Raw genomic sequence first — 22961 nt, forward strand, 5'->3', positions numbered from 1 at the left:
TGACCTATGGAGCAAGTTCCAGGACAGCTGGGACTGTTACACAGAGAAACCTTGTCTCAAAACAATAAATAAACAAACAAATAAATGCCACTTTGGCTCTGGCTTGTGTGTTCTTCTCACAGTGTGGTGTCCTAGGCTGTTCAAGATTCTTCAGAGTCCACACCAAGAGCATCCCCCCAACCTTGAACCTCCCAGAAGAGCTACAAGCTAAATAAACCTTCATTCTTTATAAATTATCCAGTATGTAGTATTATTCAGTTATAAAGAAGAGAAAATGGACTGAGACAGAGGTCCTATTATGAAAACATTAGATATTTTTGCATAAAAGATTTTCTGTTGCAGTTTATAAATCACATTTTAAAAGATACACATGAGTATTACTAGTCTTTATCCCAGAGATACATGGCTTAGATGTTGGAACAACACTGAAAAGAGTAATTCCTGGATACTTGGGCGAAAAATGAGCAGCCATGTAAAATGTGCTCACTGCCTGGAGAGCATGCTGAGAGGTGGAGATGTGTGCTGAAGCTTTGAGGGCTGCCTCGGGACCTACCTCTCACCCACCTTCCTGCTCTTCGGGGAAGCTTGATCCTTGGACATGCAGAGGTACAAGATGCCCCACATCCCCTCCTGGGCCGCTCTGTGCTGAGCACCATTCTGGATGCTAAGCCACTGCAGTGGTAACGCACTTTTGAGGTGCCTGAGAGAGGACAAGTCATACCTGAGCGCAGGCAAGTGGCCTAGTGGCCTGTCTTAGTTAGGGTTTTTTTTTTGTTGTTGTTGTTGTTTTTTTTTTTTTTGGTTTTTTTTGGTTTTTCGAGACAGGGTTTCTCTGTGTAGCTTTGCGCCTTTCCTGGATCTCACTCTGTAGACCAGGCTGGCCTTGAACTCACAGAGATCCGCCTGGCTCTGCCTCCCGAGTGCTGGGATTAAAGGCGTGCGCCACCACCGCCCGGCTAGTTAGGGTTTTTATTGCTGTGAAGGGACACCATGACCATGACAACTCTTATAAATGAAAACATTGCATTCAGGTGGCTCGCTTACAGTTTCAGAGGTTCCATCCGTTATGATCATGAAGGAGAGCATGGCGGCATGCAGGCAGACACGGTGCTGGAGCTGAGAGTGCTACATCTTGACTCAGAGGCCACAGGAAGTCGGCTGACTCTCACACTGAGGGAAGCTTGAGCGAAAGAGACCTCAAAGCCCGCCCCCACAGGGACACACTTCCTCCAACAAGGCTACACCTCCTAATAGTGCCACTCCCCTTCGGAGACCATTTTCTTTCAAACCAGCACACGGCCCCTAAACTCAGACTGTCTGGTTCCACAGGGTGGAATTGCCAGTGAAGATGTCACGTGGTCTGGCCTCTTTGACTGCGAGCTCTTACTGCTCCTTAGGAGCAGCAGCCCTGAGGTCCTGTCCCTGTCACTTCTGTTATTTCACTCTGTTACACCGGCTCCCAGGACACAGGGACTGTCCGTCAGCTTCTGTCCCTCTCCCTGAGAGAAGGCAGGATAAGTGGCAGCAGTGGTCCTGCAGACTAACCCCACATAAAGAGAAGAGGGGTGTAGATGGCCGCCAGAGCCCTGGATGTCCACTGCTTTTTGTCATCATTAACTGTTCCCGTCACGTTTTGTCTTCAGAGTGTAAACTGCTGGGCAAGAGTTCTGTATAGAGCAATTTGGGAAAGTAGAAAAAAAAAAGGACTTTTTTAGAACCACCCTCAGAAGTCATAGTGCTGCCTGGATTTTAATAATACAGAGTCACACCCCACACTCATTAGTTGCCTAGCGCCTTCTGTCAACGCTTGAGATGTTGCTTAGGAACTGCTGACTGTAGCAGCCGCAGCGGCCGGCAGGCAGTCTGGCTCTGCTGAACTTGAGTCAGGTGGCCTTGCCAGGCTGGTTGCTGGAGTCTATTATTTTGAAGTGGCAGCTGCAGGTAGGCAGAGAGGATATCACTAAGTTCTTGGCTTTGTCACAGGGAGAGACAGAGATCCCAGCCAGAGAGGCTGGCGTTGGTGACTTCTTGGGTGGGTGTGGCCTTGCACCTTCCAGGTGTGGTCTACCAAGGGCAGGCGGGGAATGCTTCCAGGGACACAAGGAACGTGGTTAGCCTGTACACAGACAGATACAAGCAGCATTTGGGAGGCCCCAGGGAAAGCAGTTCGAAAATGTGTGGGGCCCGAGGAATCCTGATAAGCTTCAAAGATAAAACTAAAAAGAGGGGAAGCTGGTAAGCAGCATGTCGGGGTGGAGGTGAGCATATCGCTGTCCCACCCCACCTCCCCTCGCTCTGCAGAGTGGACCTGGTGGGGCAGGAAGGGCTGTGTGGCTCAGGTGCAAGAATGGGGGTGGTTCAATTCTGAGTGTGTTTTAGATTTTCTCCGCATTAGATCTCTTTTCTTCCCAGGCTCTGACCTTCCTCACATGGAGAGTTGTTAGGGTCAGAGCCTGGGCCATTAGCCCTGACAGGCTAGGCCGGGACACCCTGTCCTCAATCAGCCAACTGAAGAGATAAGTTAATGAAGAAAACTGGAGAGAGGAGTGTGTTCCTCGTGGCCACCCAGGGAAGAACACAGAGATCCAGTCATCTAGCCCCTCCCAAAGCCCCTCTTCAGGGTCCTGATAGGAGGTGAAGGTTTAAATGGAGGACCAGGGGTATGCATAGCTAAGCAGTCTTGGCCAGGGTGTGACCCCCACCCCTGCCCGTCACTGAGCTGGCATGGTCTCAGCTTCCTTCTCTCCTTCGAGGTGATCTGAGTTATCAGAACTGTGAAATCTCCCCTGGAAGACAAATTCCTCCTCTGCTTGGCTTCAGCCTTCTCCTTCTCTCTGGAGGAATTCCGGTGTCCTGGAGAAAGTTGTTGCAATTAGTCTGATAGCCAAGGGGAGGAGCCAAGTGTCTGTCCTGACCTCAACCTCTGCCCCTTCCCTGGGGTGCACAGGGAGCCGGTGCCGAGCTGGTTATGTTTTGTTGTCTGTGGTGCAGAAGCGACTCCAGTCACCGTGAGGCAGGTGACACCCACTCCAGACCAACTCCCCGGAGGAGTTAGGCCACCCCCACTCCCGGCCCTCGGGAGAAGGAAGTGCTTGTTCTTCTCAGAAAGCTCCAACTGCCCTGTGCCTGCACACCTGTCCAAGGAGCTCCAGAGCGCCCGCCCGCCCGCCGTGCTTGGCAGAAACCCCACTTCCTCATGGCGCAGAGGAGTTGCTGGGAGAACAGGGACAAGAATGTGTGCCCAGTGACCAGTGGTGTCCTGAGAGCCCTGAGCCCCTCGCGGGTGGACAGGGAGGCCCACGCTTCTCCCTGCTGCTAGTTTCCAGAAGGATGAGAGAGCCAGAGGCTCGCTGCACGCTCAGGAAGATGGCTGCCTTTTACCAATGCGTCAGGCCTGACCCCAGGTGCGCCCCTGAGAGCAAGGTGGTGAGGTGGGGGGTGAGTCCAGAGAGGCAGGCCACTTGGTCATTGCCAGGGCCCGGTTACTTACCCTCCTTGAGACTGAGGCCAGACCTTCAGCACCTAGTGTCTCATGTTCTAGAACATTTTATCCTGTCTTCTCCAGTTGTGTGAATTTGGGAGCAAAATAATAATTTTCTGTGTTTCCTTTAACACATCTTCAGATACAAGAGGAAGAGGAAGGAAGAAGAGGGGAAGGAGGAGGAGGAGGAGGAGGAGGAGGAGGAGGAGAGGCAGAGTAGGCTAGGGTAAACAAAGTGCTCTGTATTTTAATGTTTCATTCTTGTACCTGAGCCTACACGGCATACTTGATACCCTTGGAGTGGAGGGACGGAAGCCAGAGGTCGAGAGGAGAGGACATTGCAGTTACTGCTTGAAGCTCAGCATTGAAGGGCTGGCTCCCAGCTGACAGACACAGCCATGGATGACACCCTGCCTGGCTCCTGGGCACATAGCCACCTCCTCCAGCCCACTGACCTCATCCCTGAAGGGTGTTCGGCTCTCAGCGCCTTGTAATTCTGTGCACTGGGTGCAGAGGGAAGCGTAGCTATATGGCTGGTTTAAATTCACTTGCTTAGCACAAGTGAAGACATTGTGTGTCTCATACCCCAGTTGGAAAATTCCTGGTATGGCAGCCTCCACAGGGCCCGGGAGACTACACCTGCCATCCCTCGGGCTGGATGGGTGGTCTTGAGAAGTTGATCTTTGGAAGGGACCCACTTGTCATCCTGGCAGTAGGTATTACTTGAGGATTTTAGTCAGATAGTCTAGCCCGTAAACCTTGTTGTTGTTTTTCTATTGCTACAGAGGAATAATGACCCAACAACAAAGAAAAGCCACTGTGTGTATGAGTATCGCTACTATTTCGTAAGGAGTTTACTGATAGCTGCTTAACCTTTATGCCCAATTCTGCCTGTTCTGAATGGTCCGGGGTAGCACGGTGACTTGTCTTGCTGACAGGCTTTGGATCATGTTTTCCTACATAATTCTCAGCTATGCATCTGCTAAGCTGCAGGAATACCAGTCTTATATGTAATATCCTGGAAAACTCAAGCATTCATTTCGGCCTTTGTGTGACTAAGCAGTGTATTGCCTTAACACACTCAGAAAGTTAAAGACAAGCCAGCTTGTGAAGTTGTCCCTTGTGCCCAGATTCCAGGATCCTGTCTGTCACACATGTGTTCAGCAGCCAGCACCTGGTATGGCTGACACCTGGAGACCAGAAGTTTTTAAGTTAAAGACATCTTTGCAAGACACACCCCAGCCTTAGCGTGGATTTGTATTCTGTTTCCCCGAGAATTATGCAAATAGAATTTCTAAAATGAGGCTGTAAAGTTTGAAGCTCTGTGCTTAGCTATGTTTGAAGTAATGATTTGGTCAGAAATCTGAAATATATATATATTTTTTTCTATGCTAATAACCTGAAAATGTCTAAACTCATGTTTTCACCCCTGGTTTTGTGGAAGCTGTCGTATATTGTCGTTCAAGAAGTGAATTTCACTCCGGTGTGTTTGTGTGGTAGAGGTTGCTGGTACGCATGGACTCCTGTGCATATGAGTGTCTGCTGGACTGGTCCTGTGAATTCCACCGAGGAACTTAAGTTGCCTGTTTATAGGGTCTCCAAATACCACCAAATCAACGTTTATGCATTTTTCAGAAAACAGCAGTCTGTCTTACATAAGATCCTATTTGTGTGCTCATAAACGATGCTGTCTGTTTTGTGAGAGGCAGAGCTGTCATGTTTACTTTGCAAAGAAACACTCCCAAAAGTTGTGGCCCAATGGCTCATTCTGTCTCTCTGCCTTTGCTGTCCCTGCCCTGACCACAGCTGAAAGGAGGCCCCGGGGAGGAGCAAAGCCTCTAAACCAGGTCCTCTTCGGCCCCCATATTCCTTTGCTCTCTCCCAGCAGTCCCTCCGAGCCCACCAGGCTTCAGCTCCGTGTGAGAGAAAACAGGGATACCTCTCAAGCTAATGAACTAACTGTGACACAGTCAAGCACAGTCACAGATTCTAAAGTCTGTCCCACAAATCCGGGAACGCTCGGTGGCCTTGTAGGTGGCCTTGGCAGTAGAATTGTCAATGGGATATGCATGCCATCTCATTTTTAATAGGAAATTTAATAGGAATTTCTCTAGTGAATGTTACTGAGAAGTGGCTCATTCATTCATTCATTCATTCATTCATTCATTCATTCACTCATTGAACAGTGTTTCTAGTGCCCCTGCGTTGTGGTGGTACCCTGCTAGTACCTAACCTAGTCTTTTTTTTTTTTTCATAGTTACTTTCCAGTTTACATACTTAGCAAGAAAGGGGGTGACTTGTATTTCCAGGCCAAGCTTTATTGTTATTATTATTATTATTTAAGATGGGCATTCATTAAAAGATATTAGGAAGCTTCAGCACTGATGAGCCATCCAGTTCCTTTACTTTCTCTCCTCTGTTCAGTGCAGGCTCTAACCACAGTAGCTGGGGGTCACCCCATGTGAGCTCCTTGCTTAGGACCCCCCCAATTGGTGTAGGTCCATCACTGCCTCCTCTTCCTGACGTACAGGTAGAGGAAGGGTCGCAAACAGCAAGGTATCTGCTTCAGAACAGGCAGGCATCTGTCACTGTTAGAGATGTAGGCTGGAGTGACATCCGGTCCCAGTATCACTGCCCCTGTTCCGTGGGTACAGCCGTCCAGTTCCTCTGTTCCCGAGGATAATAATATCATTAAGCAGCAAGCTGGCACTGTTTCTCGTCAGAGATTTCTCACAAGAACTTTGTGAGAATTGCACATTCCATTTGCCTCAATAATGTGGAACTTATTTTGCTAAAAAAAGGAGAAGGCAGATCCTCGCATGACTCACTAGAGAACAATAGTTTAAGTCATAATTTATTTTTGTCTTTTTCTTTCCCCAAGAGAAGGAGAGATTGGTTAAGTGTACCGGCTATGGGAGCAGGTGTACATCTGCAAGCAGGCACCAGGTCGGGTAATCACACCAGCACATCAGCATCCAAGAGGGCTGCATTTGTGAGCGGAAGGGTGCAGGGGCTCCTGCAGGCTGTTGAAGGAAATGCTGGCTCACCCTGAGGGGCCTGAGAGCCTTCCAAGATAGTCAAAGCTGAAGTCTGAAGGATGAGGAGGGTCAGTGAGACCACCGTGGAGCTGGAGGCGGGAAACCTGGTATCCCATCAGAGGGGACAATGTCTGTAAAGATGCTGGCCTGGAAGGACATGGGTAGCTGGGATGGGGAGAGCAGGATTGAGGTGTGGACTTATGATGTCTGTATAGGAGGCCTCTGATTGGAATCTAGCCTGCCACCTCCTGATGATATTTGGAGTTCCCCACATTTATATCGCTTTCTGTTCCTGGCTACATCTCCATCAATCTCACGTTGTATCATCTTTCCTTTCATAGCTATTTTTAAAATTGTGTATGAGAGAGAGAGTGTGTATGTGTGTGTGTGAGTGCATGTAAGTGTGTGAGTTTATGTGCAAGTGAATGTGTGTGTGAGTGTGTGAGCATGTGTGTACGTGTGTGAGGTATATGCATGTTTGTGCAGTACTCTTGGAGACCAGAAAAGGTGTCAGATCCCCTGGGGCTGAAGTCCCAGGCAGTTGTAAGTTGTCTGATAGGGTACCGGCAACCTAACGCACAAGAGCAGGGAGCACTCATAACCACCAAACCATCTCTCCAGTCCCACTTAGTACTTGTTTTAACATGAGTTTGTTGGAAACAACTTGTGTTAGGTTCTCTTTCCGAAAAAATGCCTTTCCTTCATCCTTATCCCCCTCTGCCAATGAATGACTTTGTTGACATAATAGACATACCATAATGTTAGCCTTTCTACACAATACAGCCAGTGGGTTTTAACAGTTGTGTTTATGTGAACATGACCTGATTTTAGAACATTTTAAACTCCCCCAAAGAAACCTTATGCCCATTAGCAGTGACCTCCCACTCCTTCCCATAATGCTCCTCTTCCCACTGTGGGCACTCCTTGGTCTATTTTGTTTCTGTGTGATCTTTTACAGCGGTTAAAGGAATGCTTTGGATAAAGGCTTATAACTAACTTGAACAGAATTTAATAGTGTTCTAATAATATTTCACTCCTGTTCTAATGCCACAAGGGAAGGGTGGGTCCCTCTCATCTGTCTTAATTTCTCTCTTGCTGATTTAAAGATATTTCATCTTTGTCTTCCAATAGTTTGATTATCATGTGTGTCTTGTTTTTGGACTGAATTCCGCCTACTTGGTTTTAACTCAGCTTCTAAGGTGTTTCTGTCTGTTCCTTTCATCAAACTTAGGGAGTTTTCACCAACTCCTCTGTGCTTTGTTGACTTTTATGTGGGGCATTTACCCACCAACCCCACAGCTCCCCAGAGTTTTCTTGAGTGTGAGCAGCAGCAAATATTAGATAGAAGGATTTATATTACGGAGATAAACAGATAGAAAATAAAGGATAGCCTCGAGAGGGCCTGAAACCTATTCCAATGGGCCCCGACTGTCTCTGCCCCAGGGTTTTTATAGAGACGCCAAGGGGTGGAGCAAAAGACCTCCTCCCCCAGCACAGCCAAGTGCAGACCATCTCAGACACCTGCACTCAGGCCCGTGGTCTAATCATCCTCTATGCGGACCTGCTGGGTAAAGCCACGAGGAACCCGAGAACGGGCTCCTACACTTTCATTCCATCTTTTTTCTTTCTCTTCTTTAGATTCACTAATTTGTGTCGTCCTGATTTCAAGCTTGTTGATTCTTCAGCCTGTTCAGTTCTGCCTTTGAAGACTTCTAGTCAGTTTTCCCCTTCCTTCCTTGTACTCTTCATTCCCAGGATTTCCTTTTTGTCTTCCTCCTCGGGTTGTCTGCTGCTGTTTCAATATTGTTCACACGTTGTTTTCTTGATGCTCTCCACATCTTTCGTAGCCTTTTGAGCCTCGTTAAGACAGTTGTTTAAAACCTTTGTCTTAGTATAGCCGCATCAGGTCTTTTTCAGAGGCATTTTCAGTTGGTTTATTATTTTATTTTAATTTTCTTTATTTGTATCCTGCGAATGAGCCTTATTTTTCTGTCCTTTGCATCACCTCTGGGCTTGTTGCTCTTGTTACTGACAATTGGACCGCACAGTCTAATAATGTGGTAATTCTAGAGCTCGGATTCTCTCTTTCCTCAAGGTTTGCTGGGGTTGTTGTTGTTTGTTTGTTTTTATTTTGCTTTGTTTTGTTACTATTAGTCATCTGATTGACTGCTGGCGGCTGCCTGTGCTGATGATCAATGTGGCTGCACAGTGACTAATTTCACTGATCTGTGGATGGTTTCGAAGGACCCAGTCTTGAAGGTCTAGCTCTCAGCAGGGCAAAGAGAAGAGTAGAGGGGTGGAGAAGGGTACGGGCATATTCAATCCTTGGGAATTTATCTGGTTGCTGGAAATGTGAGTCTTGCAAATGTGAGGGAGGTACCACAGCGGCCTCTGCCTCCTTGTTTGCCTCGTTTTGGCATCCAAAGCAGTAGCCAAAGCAGAGATCCTCAGGGTGGAGGACAGAGTCCTCTTGGCGCTTTCTGGATCTTACCAGCTATGTGCAAGATGCTCCTGATGCCTGCATTACTTGCCATCGGGCTGGGGACCTGGCACTGAGCAGATGCTACTCTGCTAAGAGCAGAACTTGGTTGAAATTAGCTGGATTTACTGTCCACAACTCTTGGAAGTTGTAAGCCTTTATTAGAATCCAGATCCAGAACAGTTACCTCAGACAGTTGTCATTGCTCTCCTCTTTCTCCGCCATCTTCCCAGAATCCTCTACGGCTCTATGGCTTTCTTTCCCTTTTACTTGATGCCTAGGACTGGAGTTGCAACCATGTGATTATTTTATGTTTGACCTATGGAGGAGCTGCCAAAGTTTTCCAAAGCAACTACAACATGTTCCATTTCATCAGCAATGAATTAATGTTCTAGTTTTTTCACAGACTTTCACACATGTATTGTCCATGTCTTTGATTACAGCTGGTCTAATGAGGAGGCGGTAGCTCACTGTGGTTTTGACTCATGTTTTGACTAATGACTAGTGTCATTAAGAATATTTTCATGTGCCTCCTCTGTACAAGTTCCTGTTCAAACCCTTTGTTTTTAAATGGAATGGTCTGAATAGACTTGTGTAAGAATTATTTATATAGCTTGTATATAAATTATTTATATATCTTGTATCTATTCTCTTATCAGATACCTATTGTCAAATACTTTCTCTTACTTTCTCAGCTGTTTAGTCCTTGGAAACAAAAAGCATATCGTGTTGATGAAGTCAAAACTTATTACTCTGCCCTTTTTGTGTGCTGGACATCACATCTGAGTATTGCCCAACACAAGATCAGAGACTTACCCCTATTTTCTTCTAAGAAGTTCATATGCACTTTTGGGACTTATGTTTAGCTCTGTGATCCCCTGTGTGTAATGTTATGTATGTTGTGAGGTAGGAGTACAGATTACATTTTTGCACAATTCGTTGGAAAGATTGTCCTTTCCACATTGAATTACCTTGACATCCTTGTTAAAAAAAGTTGGCTATCATAGTATGCATTTACATTTGGCTCCAATTTCTAATCTCTAGGTCTATATCTGTTTGTCAGTTCAATGAAATCTTACTACAGTAGCTTTGTAAAATTTTGAAGGTAGGGGTGTGTGTGTGTGTGTGTGTGTGTGTGTGTGTGTGTGTGTGTGTCCATGTGTAGGGTGTCTATGCCACTTATGCCTTTGCACGTGGAGGCCAGAAGAAAACATTCATTCCCTCAGAGCTGGAGTTATAGGCATTTGTGGTGGCTGTTGGGATTTGAACTCTGGTCTTTACGATTGTGCATCAAGCACTCTCAACCTCTGTGCCATTTTACAGCCCCTTTGATAAGATTTGAGAGTGGAGAGTGAGTATTTTATTTTTATTCTTATTCTTCAAGATTGTTTTTACTATTCTAGGTTTTAAGACATTTTAAAATGGAGTAAGATAATTGAATCATAGTAGTTGTATGTTGTGAATTTTTCAATATTTGTTCTACCAGTTATTGAAAGAGAACCCTGTTTGTGGAAGTCACTGTTATGATTGAATCATCTCTCCATTTTATCAATGTTTGCTTCAAGAATATGTGCATTCTCTTTTTATATGGCTTAACCTTCATGTTTATAACAGACATATTTTCTTGATAGACTGATAATTTTACCATTATTAAATGATACTATTTATCTAAAAATTTTCTTCTAAAACCAGTTTCCTGAAATTAATACAGAGCCATTATCTTGGTCAGTTCAAAATATTGTTTAATTTCCATGTAGTTATGTTTTTATATCTGCCTTCCCTACTTTTTGTTAGAAAACATACTTTACTCTACTCTGGCCCCTTTAAGTGGATGTAGACTTGTTAGGACCTTCGTTGTATATCCTGGAGAGTCTTTCCTGTGATCTGCAGGAGGCTGTGTGTTCAGTTGCTATGTTTTCTGTTGCCAGGTGGGGCGATGTGTAGATTCCTGATCAGTCTAGTTAATGTTGTTCGTCAAGTCTTTTATATCCTGTTGACACACTGCCTGTTTGTTCTATCAATTACTAAAAGTCAGGTACTGACCTGCACATCCACGTTTAGTGTAGCACTTTTATGTCACCTAGGTGCCAATCAACAGGTGGATTGAGGGGGGGTGTTTGTGTGTGTGTATGTGTATCGTATATATGTATTTTAATAGTGTGTGTGTGTATGTGTGTCGTATATATGTATTTTAATGGTGTGTGTATGTATATCGTATATATGCATTTTAATGGTGTGTGTGTATCGTATATATGTATTTTAATGGTGTGTGTGTATATCGTATATATGTATTTTAATGGTGTGTGTATGTGTATCGTATATATGTATTTTAATGGTGTGTGTGTATGTGTATCGTATGTATGTATTTTAATGGTGTGTGTGTATATCGTATATATGTATTTTAATGGTGTGTGTATGTGTATCGTATATATGTATTTTAATGGTGTGTGTGTATGTGTATCGTATGTATGTATTTTAATGGTGTGTGTGTGTGTGTGTGTCCACACACACACCATTAAGAAGAGCAAAGTCACATTGTTTGCGCAAAAATTGATGTAACTGAAGCTTATTGCAAGAAATAACATGAAAGATGTATGTGGTGATGCATGTCTGTATTCCCAGCACTTGAGAAGTGGAGGCAGGAAGATCAGGAGTTCAAAGCCAACCTCAATTGTGTGCAAGTTAGATGCCAGCTTAGGCTACAAGAGACCTCACCCCCGACTCCCAATACACACACACACACACACACACACGCACGCACGCACGCACGCACGCACGCACGCACGCACGCATGCACTCACTCACACAAAAGTCAAGTATCACATGTTTTCTTTCGTATGTAGATTTTTTAAAAGACAGGAATAGAAGGAGGACCAGTGGGAGTGTGGAGTTGGTACATACATGTGGCGGATGGCAGGGAAATTGATCACAGTGTCCTCTGTCCATGTATTAAGTGTCTTCATGAAACCTGTTAGTCTGTACAATTAATATATACTAATAAAAGTGATTTTTTTTAAAAAAGCCCGGTATTGAGGTTCCTAACTATGATTATTGAATTTTCTGTCTTTGATCATTTCTACCAGTTTGGACATCATGTCATGTATGGCTGTATTAGGTCAATATATATTTCTTACGTTTTCCTGATATATAACAATTCATTGTTATAAATTCTCCCTCTTATCTCTAAGAATGTTTTTATTTTAACATTTATTTTGTCTATTATTAGCATAGCCACTGTTGATTGTAGGAGATGGCATTTTATCTGTAACTTATTTGTATTTGTGAGGCTAAACTTTTTTATTTTGATTTAATTTAATTTTTATTTTATGTGTATAGGTTACTTGTCTGTATGAAATGTTTGTGCACCACTCGGGTACCTGGTGCCTGAGGAGGCCAGAAGAGGGCATCAGAGCTCCTGGACCTGGAGTTACAGATGGTTGTGAGCTTCCATGTGGATGCTGGGAACTGAACCTGAGACCTTTGGAAGAGCAGCCAGTGCTCCTCACCATTGAACCATCTCTCCAGCCCCTAAACATGCTTTTTTAGTGTAGTCTGGTAATTTCTCCCTTGCAAGTGACTAAATCCTTTTGCACTGAGCAGCATCACTGACATGGATAGATACATTATTTTGCCTCTCCTTTTCTTCAGTTTATTCAATGAGTACTTTGTGCCTCTATAACGTCATTCTTCTTTTTCTCTGAAGTGAGTGTTGTCTAGCATGCCTCTGACTTCTGTATTGATTTTTACCTACATTTTCTTCAGTTATTTTTAGTGGTTGATCTGGGCCTTACACCACATATCCTAACATGCCAAAATCAGCTTTAGATTTATACCAGCTTAATTCTTTTATTTAACATATGCCTCTGTGTGTGTGTGTGTGTGTGTGTGTGTGTGTGTGTGTGTGTGTGTGTGTATTCATGTTCATGTGTGTGGGAGAGCATGTATGTGCAATGTGCATATGGAGTCCTGAGTGCGACACTGGAAATCTTCCTCCATCATTCTTTTTGTTTGTCTGTTTTGTTTTTCAAGACAAGGTTTCTGTGTATCCTTAGTTGTCCTGGATCGCTCTGTAGACCAGGCTGGCCTCAAACTCACAGAGTTTGGCTGTTTCCGCCTGGCTCTGCCTCCCTAGCACTGAGATTAAAGGCATGCACCACCACTGTCCCACTCCTCCATCTTGCTTTACCTCACTCATCTACAGGGTCTCAGTTGAACCCAAAGCTCCCGTGTACATCTAATCTATCTAGTCAGCTTGTTCCAGAGATCCTCTGCCTCTGCCTTCAGAGCACTGGGATTACAGGCAGCATCTGCACACATCCAGCATTTACATGGGCTTTGGAGACCCCAGGGCTCCGAACTCCATCTTCCCACTTACACATGGATTGATTTGCCGGTGGAGCCATCTTTGCAGACCACCAGCTTCATTCTTCAGAGCTCAGTTCCCTCCCTCTTTGTTATGCTATTATTGCTGTGTATATTGCATCTATACTTGTTGTAAACCTAACAATCACAATATAATAAGAATCCTTTGTCTTTTAAAGGGACTAAGAGGGAGAAAAAAAGAAACAAAAATGAATCTATGGAGAAAAATGTACACACACACACACACACACACACATACACACACACACACACACACATACACACACACACTTTATGGTATAGGAGATCAAGCCCAGGGCTTGTTGGGCCCCACCCCTAGCTGTCCCTCTTTTTCTGTTTGCTGTTTCGTGAGTCATTGTCATCATGCTTTCGTTTATTATTAATCGTGTATATCCGAGGCTGTGCGCATTGTCTCCGCGTATTTGTAATAGCTGTGGTAAAGGCTTGTCTGCTCAGCCACGCCCATGCCTTCTCAGAGGTGGTTTCTATTGCCTTCTCTCTCCTCCAAGTGAGCCCGGCTTCCCTTTCTCAGTGGTGTGGGCTCACTGTAGTCTTCACACTGCCACCCCCAAATCCCTGCCTTTTCTCTTTGCTAATAACTTCCAACACCTCTATTGGCTCTCATGACCAACTTTAAAAATTCAAAGGCCCAGAATTTTCCCATTAATTTCTGGCCTGATTTACTGGTTGACATTTTGCCTCATTTGCTGAATCATTGTTTCTCTAGTAATTACCTGGATGTCCATACCATTCATTTTTATACTATTTGATACTGATTCAGAGAAGCCACTGTGTATGTCCCAAGAACATTATTTTAAGCAACCATAATTATAAACATCAGGAATATTTGGCTTTTGTCGTTTGCCCAAAGACTGGCCTCAATGGCAGGTCCTACGGCGTGTGTTGTGTCTACGCTGGAATAGTTCCTTGATCTTGCTCCCTGTCATTGCTGAGCTTCTCCTGGTGGGGCAGTTCATTTATATGATGTTTCCTGCCGGGTTTACCTGCCATTTCATCATTGGCTACTGTCCTCTCTTCTTTTCAATATGTCCATTCAGGTCTATTGCCCAGCGTTGGAGGAAGGAAGTTTTTTTTAGTTTATTGGGTTCCGTGAGTTCTTTATATGCTGGAGGCAAGGGGGTTTGTTTTTCACTTTTTTTTTTTTTTGCACATGCCTCCCCACCTGTGACTTTACTATTCATTTTTTAATGTCACTTTTTAATGAGCAGAAATATTTCATTTCAATAAAGAGCAAAGTGTACATTTCTTACGAGTTGTTAATGCATATCAAGATGTTTGGGTTTATAGCATTATCAGGAAGGTAGACACCTGTGCTTTCTTTTTTTTTTTTTTTTTTTGGTTTTTCGAGACAGGGTTTCTCTGTGTAGCTTTGCGTCTTTCCTGGGACTCACTTGGTAGCCCAGGCTGGCCTCAAACTCACAGAGATCCGCCTGGCTCTGCCTCCCGAGTGCTGGGATTAAAGGCGTGCGCCACCACCGCCCGGCACCTGTGCTTTCTTTTAGAAGTGTTATGCGTGTTTTTCTTTTTTGTTTATATCTACTTGCCACTTGTATATCGCGTCTCGTTCATTACTTTTTTCTTTTTATTCATTTTGTTGTTAATCTGTTTGTGTGTAAGTGTGTATCCATGCACATATATGCACCACAACCTGTATGTGGAGGTCAGACAACAACCTGTGGAGTCAGTTCTCTCCTTCCACCATGTTGGCCTGGGGAGGGAACTCAGACTGTCAATCTAGGCATCAAATGCCTGTCACCGCCGAGCCGTCTCACTGGCCCTCCAATTTTCTTTCTTTCATGTTAGCTAAATGTTTCAGTGTTCCATTTTAATTAACATGCAGCTTTTTAGCTAAACTTCCTTGTATTAAATTCTGTAGTATTTACTCAGAGATCACAACATTACGTTTTTTTTTAAAGACAGGGTCTTACTATGTAGCCTTGGCTGTCCTACTATATATACTCACTATATAGGCCAGTCTGGCCTTGAACTCACAGAGATCCACCTGCCTCTGCCTCCAGAGTGCTGGGAATAAAGAGGTGTGCCACTGCACTGGCTACAATATTAATTCCTTTTTTATTTAGAATTTAATTTTATGTGTATGTGTGTTTTGCCTGTATGTATGCCTGTGTACCACACTCACGCCTGGTCCCTGTAGAGGCCAAAAGAGGCATCAGATCCCCTGACACTGGAGTTACAGAGGGTTGTGAGCTGACATGTGGGTGCCAGAAGTCAAACCCCAGTCCTCTGGAAGGGCAGTCAGTGCTCTTAACCACTGAGCCATCTCTCCAGCCCCTCTGCTAATTCTTAATATATCATTGTCTGTATAGAGTTAATACTGAACCACTTCATGTAAAATGCAAGAACCTTATGACAGTGTAGTCTCATTTACCGACACACCTAAAAGGCATAGTCTCATATCTACATATGTTGCTCACTTTATTTAGATTTATTTATTTAGATTGTTGCACTCCTTTAGATAAATTTAGAGAAAGAAATTGGACATTTAGATTTTCCCATGTAGTTATTTTACCCACTGTATCTTGTTCTGCTTTCCTCCATACGAAAGAACTTCTTTGACATCCCAAAGCATGTCTTTTATGAACAAATTCTTTTTACCTAAACATTTATATCTACACATTTATTTATTTACATATGCTTCATTACTGACAGATTATTTTTCTAGACTAGAAGCCAGGTTCCTGGGTCATGACGGGTTCTTTTTCAGGGTTTTGAAGATGCCATTCCGTCTCCTTGTCTTGCCCATTGATGGCCATTCATGTTGCTGTCTGCCTACATGCGCTCTATCAGTCTCCTTTGAGTGTTGTCAAGATCTTGTCTTCATCTTTCCTTTTTAATACCCGAGGTTGCATCCTCCACACTCTGGGGTCTGTGATCTGCCCACCTGTGAGCTAAGATTCTAACATTTCTGACCTCATCCATACTTATATTTATACATTCTCTGAATTCCTTCTCTTCTCTTTTTCTTTCTCCCTTCTCTTTTCCTCCTGCCCTTCTTTTCAGCTATCAGTTTCAATCTGATGTATACTTTCCCAGTATCCTAAAGAACATCTTTTTGGATTTTCTATAGCAATGTCTATTGTAAACAAATTATTATACTTTACACTTACCTAGAGATAATTAGATAACTATATTATTCATTATATAAATTAAGTTTAAAATTTAGGTTGATTTACTCTAATGTGTACAAGTGTTTTGCCTGCATGTATGTATATACACTATGTGCATGCTTGGTAACTGCAGAGGTCAGACGAGAGCATCAGATCCTCTATATAGCTGTTACTATGGAGTTACAAATAGTTGTGAACTACCATGTGGGTGCTGGGAACCTAACCAGGGTCTTCTGTGAGGGCAGCAAGTGCTCTTGACCACTGAGCCATCTCTCCAGCCCCATATGTCTTCGCTATGAAAGGATAATCGCTCCCCTGCTCCTGGGACTCAAGTGCACCTCTGTTGGATCATCTGGCACTGTACCATGGTACACTGATGCTCTGTTCATGCTTCGTGTTTACCTTTTCTCTCTGCTTTAAGAAGGTAGTTGCTGTTGGTTTTCCTGATGCCTGTCTCCAATCTACTGTTGAGACCTTTCGGTGAATATTTTGTTTAGGAAATGACACTTTTGTCTGTAAGGTTTACATTGGTTCCTCATGTTCTCATATTCTCTTTCCATTTGGAAAGTCTTCAGTTTACTCCTTGCAACCACATTTTTCCCTTTTCAGTCCTCAAACATCTTCTTGCAAACCTTTGTCAATTCTGTAAGCAATTGGTCACTTGGGTTCACTCTCTGTGAATTAATATTTTTTTAGTCTGACTGTTGGTCACACTTTCCTATTTCTGTACATGACAAGCACATTTGGATTCTGTGGTCGACACTGAGTGAAGCATTCTAGGAACTCTGGAATCAGCTATGTTCTCTAAAGAGTGTTGATTTTGCCTACTACTAACTTGGCTAGACTCAATCTCTTCTGTAATGGGCAGAAGAAAATCTCCACCCATTTTCCTCAGCTTCCCAGGTGTTGTCTTCTGCCTGGTTCCTTGACATACTCCAATCTATTCTACAATTCACAAGCACCTAGAACTGTGGAAGGCTGTACCTAGGTATCAGCACTTCTTTCCAAGTTCTAGCCTCTCCAGGATCACCTGCATTTTCCCATCTGCTCAGGGGACCCTGACTTCTGGTCTTTGAGTCAAATATGTCCTTTAGCCACTTCACCACACAAACTGAAGGGCCCTCAGGGCCACAGCCTTGTGCATACTAATCCTCCCATAGCCATTTCTAACATCTGCCTACTTGAAGTTGCTCCTTACTTCAAAATGTGCAAAATACCAATGCACAGTCGGTCATGGTCATCTGCACCAGGCTTGCCGTGATGCAGGCCTCGTCACATTAGCAGCAGCTTAACCCACCTTTAGAGTTGAAGGCTATTATTTTTCACAGTTTAAAATTCATGTTGGCAGTTACCTTCTGTCTGTGGAGCATTCTGCTTAAAATGTTGTTGCTTTAAGACAATGCCACAAAGGTTGGTGGGTACAGAGACCCCTACAAATACAGAACCCTGCCATAGAACGAGAAAAGGTAGGAGGAAGAATGTTGGAAAAATGTCAAAGGTGTGAGCCTCCCAAGTGTGGGGATTAAAGATGTGAGCCACCACCACCACCACCACCGCCGCCACCGCCTGGCCTCTGTGGTTAACTAGTGGCTCCGCCCTCTGATCTCCAGGCAAACTTTATTTGTCAGAACACAAACAAAATATCATACAGCAGAATTAAAGGTTTTTTTGTTTGTTTGTTTTGTTTTAACCTAGCCTCCTCTAAGGCTGACACATGTCTGCTGCCAGCCTTGGGGTGTGTTGTAAAAAGGTCCAGGAGTGTGTGAAAGAATCCAGGAGGGTAGGAGCTGATTTACATGGCAAACATCAACTTTCATCTGTAATTGCACACTTAGATGTCTGTACCTAGTGCACAGATGTTTTCTACTGTGTAGGTAAATTTAGTGGACGGGAACATTTAAGATAACACATTAAAACCTATGTTTCACGTGGACAAATTTAAAGGATTTTTTTTTTTTGTAGAATTTGCAGCTACTGTTAGAGCTTAGCTGTTAGCTGAGAAGGAGCCTGTGGTCACAGTTAAAATGGAGAGAAAGAGTAGGCCCCCCCCACAGACACACATTAAGGTTTCTTTTGGAAACAGGACTTCCTGCAGTCTGTGGGTACCCACATTCAGACTAAGTACTGCACACTGCAGAGGGGGCTGGAGGAGAATAGCATCCTTGTGAGTTAATCAGAACTCCTGAGGAGGCCCTTGAAGTCCAAATTAAGTCTAAAGAATAGGTTTTCTTTGATTAGGACTTAACAGCTGTCAGAAAAACAAGGGCAGGCGGCGGGGAGCGCAGGTGCCTGTTGTGGACCGTTAGGTAGGGATTGACTTGAACTGTGAGTTCCCAAGGCAAGCATTTTTCCTGTAGGAAGTCAAAGATGACCTATTGTGGCTTTCCACCTGGCTTTAATGAGGTGGAGGCTCAATCCTCACAAGGGCCCAACATTGTCAGAGCTGTGAGGTTTTCCCCTTAGAATGCCCATGTGATAGAGACACTCCTCCATTTGGGTAGTGTATGGTGGACTCTTGGGGCAGTCACTCCTCTGTGATGATGGAGGTGCCTCATAAGTTACCCTGCAGCAGCTTGAGTGAGGATTAGGAAGGAGTCCAGGACGGACAGCAGTGACCCCAAAGGGAGCCATTTGCTTGGTTTTCATGAGATAAAGTGGAGACACCTGCCCTGAGATGCAGCAGTCATGCCTGCTGGGGGCTTGTTGAACACAGGAATACCTGCTGAAGAAGGAGCTTTAGGCTGGCTTCTGGTCCTGTGGTGGCTACTCTCCACTGCCATCCTGACGGGGTTTAGAATCACCATGGAAACCCACCTCCGAGTGGGTCTAGGAGTATGTTTTCAAAAGAGATTTTCACCAAACAGGGAAGACCCGTGCTGAATGTGAGTGGCACCATCTCATGGGCTGGGGCCCTGGGCTGAACAGAAAGAAGAAAATGGACTGAGTACTGGCATTCATCTCTGTCTGCTTCCTGGCAGTGAGAGCGTCTGTGACCCACTCCCTCACGCCCCTGTTGCCATGGCTTCCCCACCACGATGGACGGTGCTCTCAAGTAAAATAACTAAACGCTTCCTTCCTTAAGTGGCTTTGTCAGGTATTGGTCATAGTGATGGAAAAAACAATTAGTGCAGGTCTCATCGGGTTAAAAGTGTTATTGTCCCTCCTTTGTAAATGGGGAACCTGAGCCCAGTGCTGGTAGATTTTAAAATTAAAGTGCAACCCCAAGACATCCCAATATCCAAGTCTCTGTTCTTTTCCTCTTAACTGCGTGGCACACATTCCAGTAGGAAGAGAGCTGGAGCGTGAAACATGAGCGGGTGTTGAGATCGCCATGCAGAGCCCCGTCATCAGTGGGCACCGTTGTCTCTTGAGTCTGCTGGCTGTTGTGGCATCTCCTGGTACCCTGTGTTAACCTTTAGGGGGGTAGAAGGAGCCGCACAAGTGAGGCTAGGTCCCTTCTTCTTTGCCTCTACCTGCTCCAGAACCCTCTGCCCTATGTAGCTTTGTTACAGACACATCATTCAATTTGGGAGAAGCAGGTCTGAGCCTTTGGGCTGTTCCAGGATCATAGGATAAAATCAGGGTGCCCTCTACACACCTACCCATGCACACTCTCTCACACAGCCATATATACCCTCAGTAATTCCTGTCATTAACACTTTTCATCTGTCAGAGGGGACATCGCAGTTTCTGTAGAATTATACCTTCTCAGTTAGGAGACATACCCCATCAACCTTAAATTCCTTCCGTCGGCTTGAGAGTCCCTGTCATCCTTGGGCCTAGAATGCTGGCCTGATCCCAGGCAGGGGTTGTTTGGTGGGCAGAGCTATCTCAGTGGGAAACTCTACTCTTTAAACTCCCTGGCTTACCTGGACCCCATCCAGGACATCTCAAGGTGCACAGATGGAGCTATCCCAGTGCCTCCTCCCCTTCACTAGGGCAACACCTGAAAGAGGCAGGGACCGTGTAGGTCTCATCTGTCCTTGTATCCCAGTGGCTCAGAAGCACACTCGAGTGCACAGTCAGGGCGAGCATTCAGAGTGAACTCTGCCTCGATACGTCAGACAAGCTACTAAACCAGCTAAGGGGATGTGCATTCTCCCCTCCTGACTGGCAAAGCAGAGCTCTCCAGGATTGCATGAGATGAGTGATGATATGTTGGCTCTCGGCATGCAATTGGCAGTCATTGTGATTAATGAAAAGTTTGAGGGATGGAAAGCCCCTGTACTTCCACCTCAGCCACAGCCCAGGCAGGTGATTACCTGGGTTAATTCATAGTTGGTGACTCCACCCACCCTCACCAGGTTCACTCTCCCCTCCACCTTTTGGTAGCCCCTCACCCCAAGTCCCCTGGCAGCTCCTTGGCTTCCAGTAGTATCACTGATCAACAGGCCATGCCAACATCAGAGATGGCTGACAATGCTGACATCTTGGAGGCCTCTGGATGGGGGAAGGTGTGTCACAACCATTCACCTCTTCGACTGCGTCATCTGTGACTTTGACTGTGAACACAGAGAGTGATAGCAAGGAGTAGGAGTGGTGGTCCACGATGTGAGCGCACGCTGTTTCTACCTCACCCTCACTCTCTGTATAATGAGAGCAGGAGCACGATGTCCCATCAGTCGGATTTTGATAGAACTGATGTTCACATCAGATGTTTCCACGAAGCCAAACTGCATGAAGATTGAGAAGCTAAGTTTTAAAAAAGGTTTTTGTTTTTTGTCTTCAGCCTTTAAGAAATCAGCCAGAGAACTAGAATGACAAAATTAACTAAGAGCACATACTGCTCTTGCCAAAGACTCAAGTTCTGTTCCCAGCACCCACAGCAGATGGCTCACACCACCTGTAACTCCACTCCAGAGGATCCAACACTCTCTTCTGGCTTCTATGGGCACCTGAACAATCTCAGTCTCTCTCTCTCTCTCTCTCTCTCTCTCTCTCTCTCTCTCTCTCTCTCTCTCTCTCTCTCCCTCCCTCCCTCCCTCCCTCCCTCCCTCCCTCTCCCTACTTCCCTCTCTCTCCCTCTCCCTCTCCCTGCTTCCCTCTCTCTCCCCCCTTCTCCCCTCCCTCCCTCCCTCTCTCTCTCTCTCCCTCCCTCCCTCCCTCTCTCTCTCTCCCCCTCCTCCTCTCCCTACCTCTCTCTCCCCCCACTTCTCCCCTCCCTCCCTCTCTCTCCCTCCCTCCTTCCCTCTCTCCTCTCTCTTTCTCTGTCTCTTTCACACACACACAATTTTAAAAATGATAAGTGTGGGCACATGCCTTTAACTTCAGCAACCAGGAGTATAGTGGCTAGCTTTATGTAAACTTACACAGACTAGAGTCATTTTGGAAGAGGGAACCTCAGTTGAGAAAAACGCCTGCCAGACTGGCCTGTGGGCAAGCTTGTGGGCATTTTCTTGTTTGATGATTGGTGTGGGAGGGTTCAACTCAGTTGTGGTATGTGCCCTCCCTGGGCTGGTGGCCCTGGGTTCTATAAAGAAAGCAAGCTGAGCAAGCCAGTAAGCAGCACCCCTCCATGGTCTCTGCATCAGGTTCCTGCCCTGTTTGAGTTTCTGTCCTGACTTCCCTCGGTGATGGATTGTTTTGGAGAACCATAAACTGAAATCAACCCTTTCTTCTGCTTTTGGTCATGGTGTTTTATCCCAGCAATAGAAACTCTAACTAAGAGAGGGAGGAAGAGGTAGGCAGATCTCCAAGCTCCAGCCCAGCTAATGCCACATAGTGAGAGCCTGTCTCAGGTAATGGTGGTGATGATGATGATGATGATGATGATGATGATAAAAAAATGCTAAAAGAAACCAGTCTGGAGGGAGGACAAGCACTCTAACATTTATATTAAACATCAGTGTCAACTCCAGCACAGAATAGTGTGTATGTTTCTTTCCTTCTGTTAAATATGTTCATTCTGTTCCTCCCATCATTTCACCCTATGTAAGAGCCAAACTATGAATTGGTTAATCAAACATTTGAACCTCTCTTTTTCAGTATGAAGATTCATAGTCACTCCCAGGAAATGATAGCTTTCCGGATAGAGTGGGCTGTACACAGCGGGAGAGCTTGCTGTCCTGGGTTGGGTATGGGAGGCAGAGATACAAGTAGTGCCGATTTCTGTGGTAGGGTTATGGATGAGTAAATCAGATACTTTTATTTGGGAAGAAGGTAAACCCGTTTGGATGAAATGGTAATGGTAACTGGGATGATTTAACCTGGAAATGATCTAGTGAGGGAGCATGGATGTAGGGTGCAATGAAGGAGGATAATTTTATGTGGAGTTCACTGTACTTCTGTATTTGCTCAGAATTTTCCCCAAGTTCCAAACCAGAAGACTCAGTGTAAATAATAATAAAATATTGTCTAGCCATTCAGATAATACTTAGGAAGAATTTTAATCAACTGGTATGCTACAAAAATCAGAAGTCAAGTTTCTTAAT

The 22961-nt window shown here is 44.9% G+C and overlaps 1 protein-coding gene across 3 annotated transcripts in view; it reads left to right on the top strand.

Annotated features, from left to right (window-relative positions):
- Positions 1–22961, top strand: part of Cracdl (CRACD like) — a 125889-nt gene that overhangs the window by 58853 nt on the left and 44075 nt on the right. The window lies entirely within an intron of this gene.

Source organism: Peromyscus californicus, unplaced genomic scaffold, assembly GCF_007827085.1.
Source record: "Peromyscus californicus insignis strain IS unplaced genomic scaffold, ASM782708v3 Scaffold_19__1_contigs__length_69161282, whole genome shotgun sequence".
In the NCBI taxonomy this organism is placed as follows: Eukaryota; Metazoa; Chordata; class Mammalia; order Rodentia; family Cricetidae; genus Peromyscus; species Peromyscus californicus.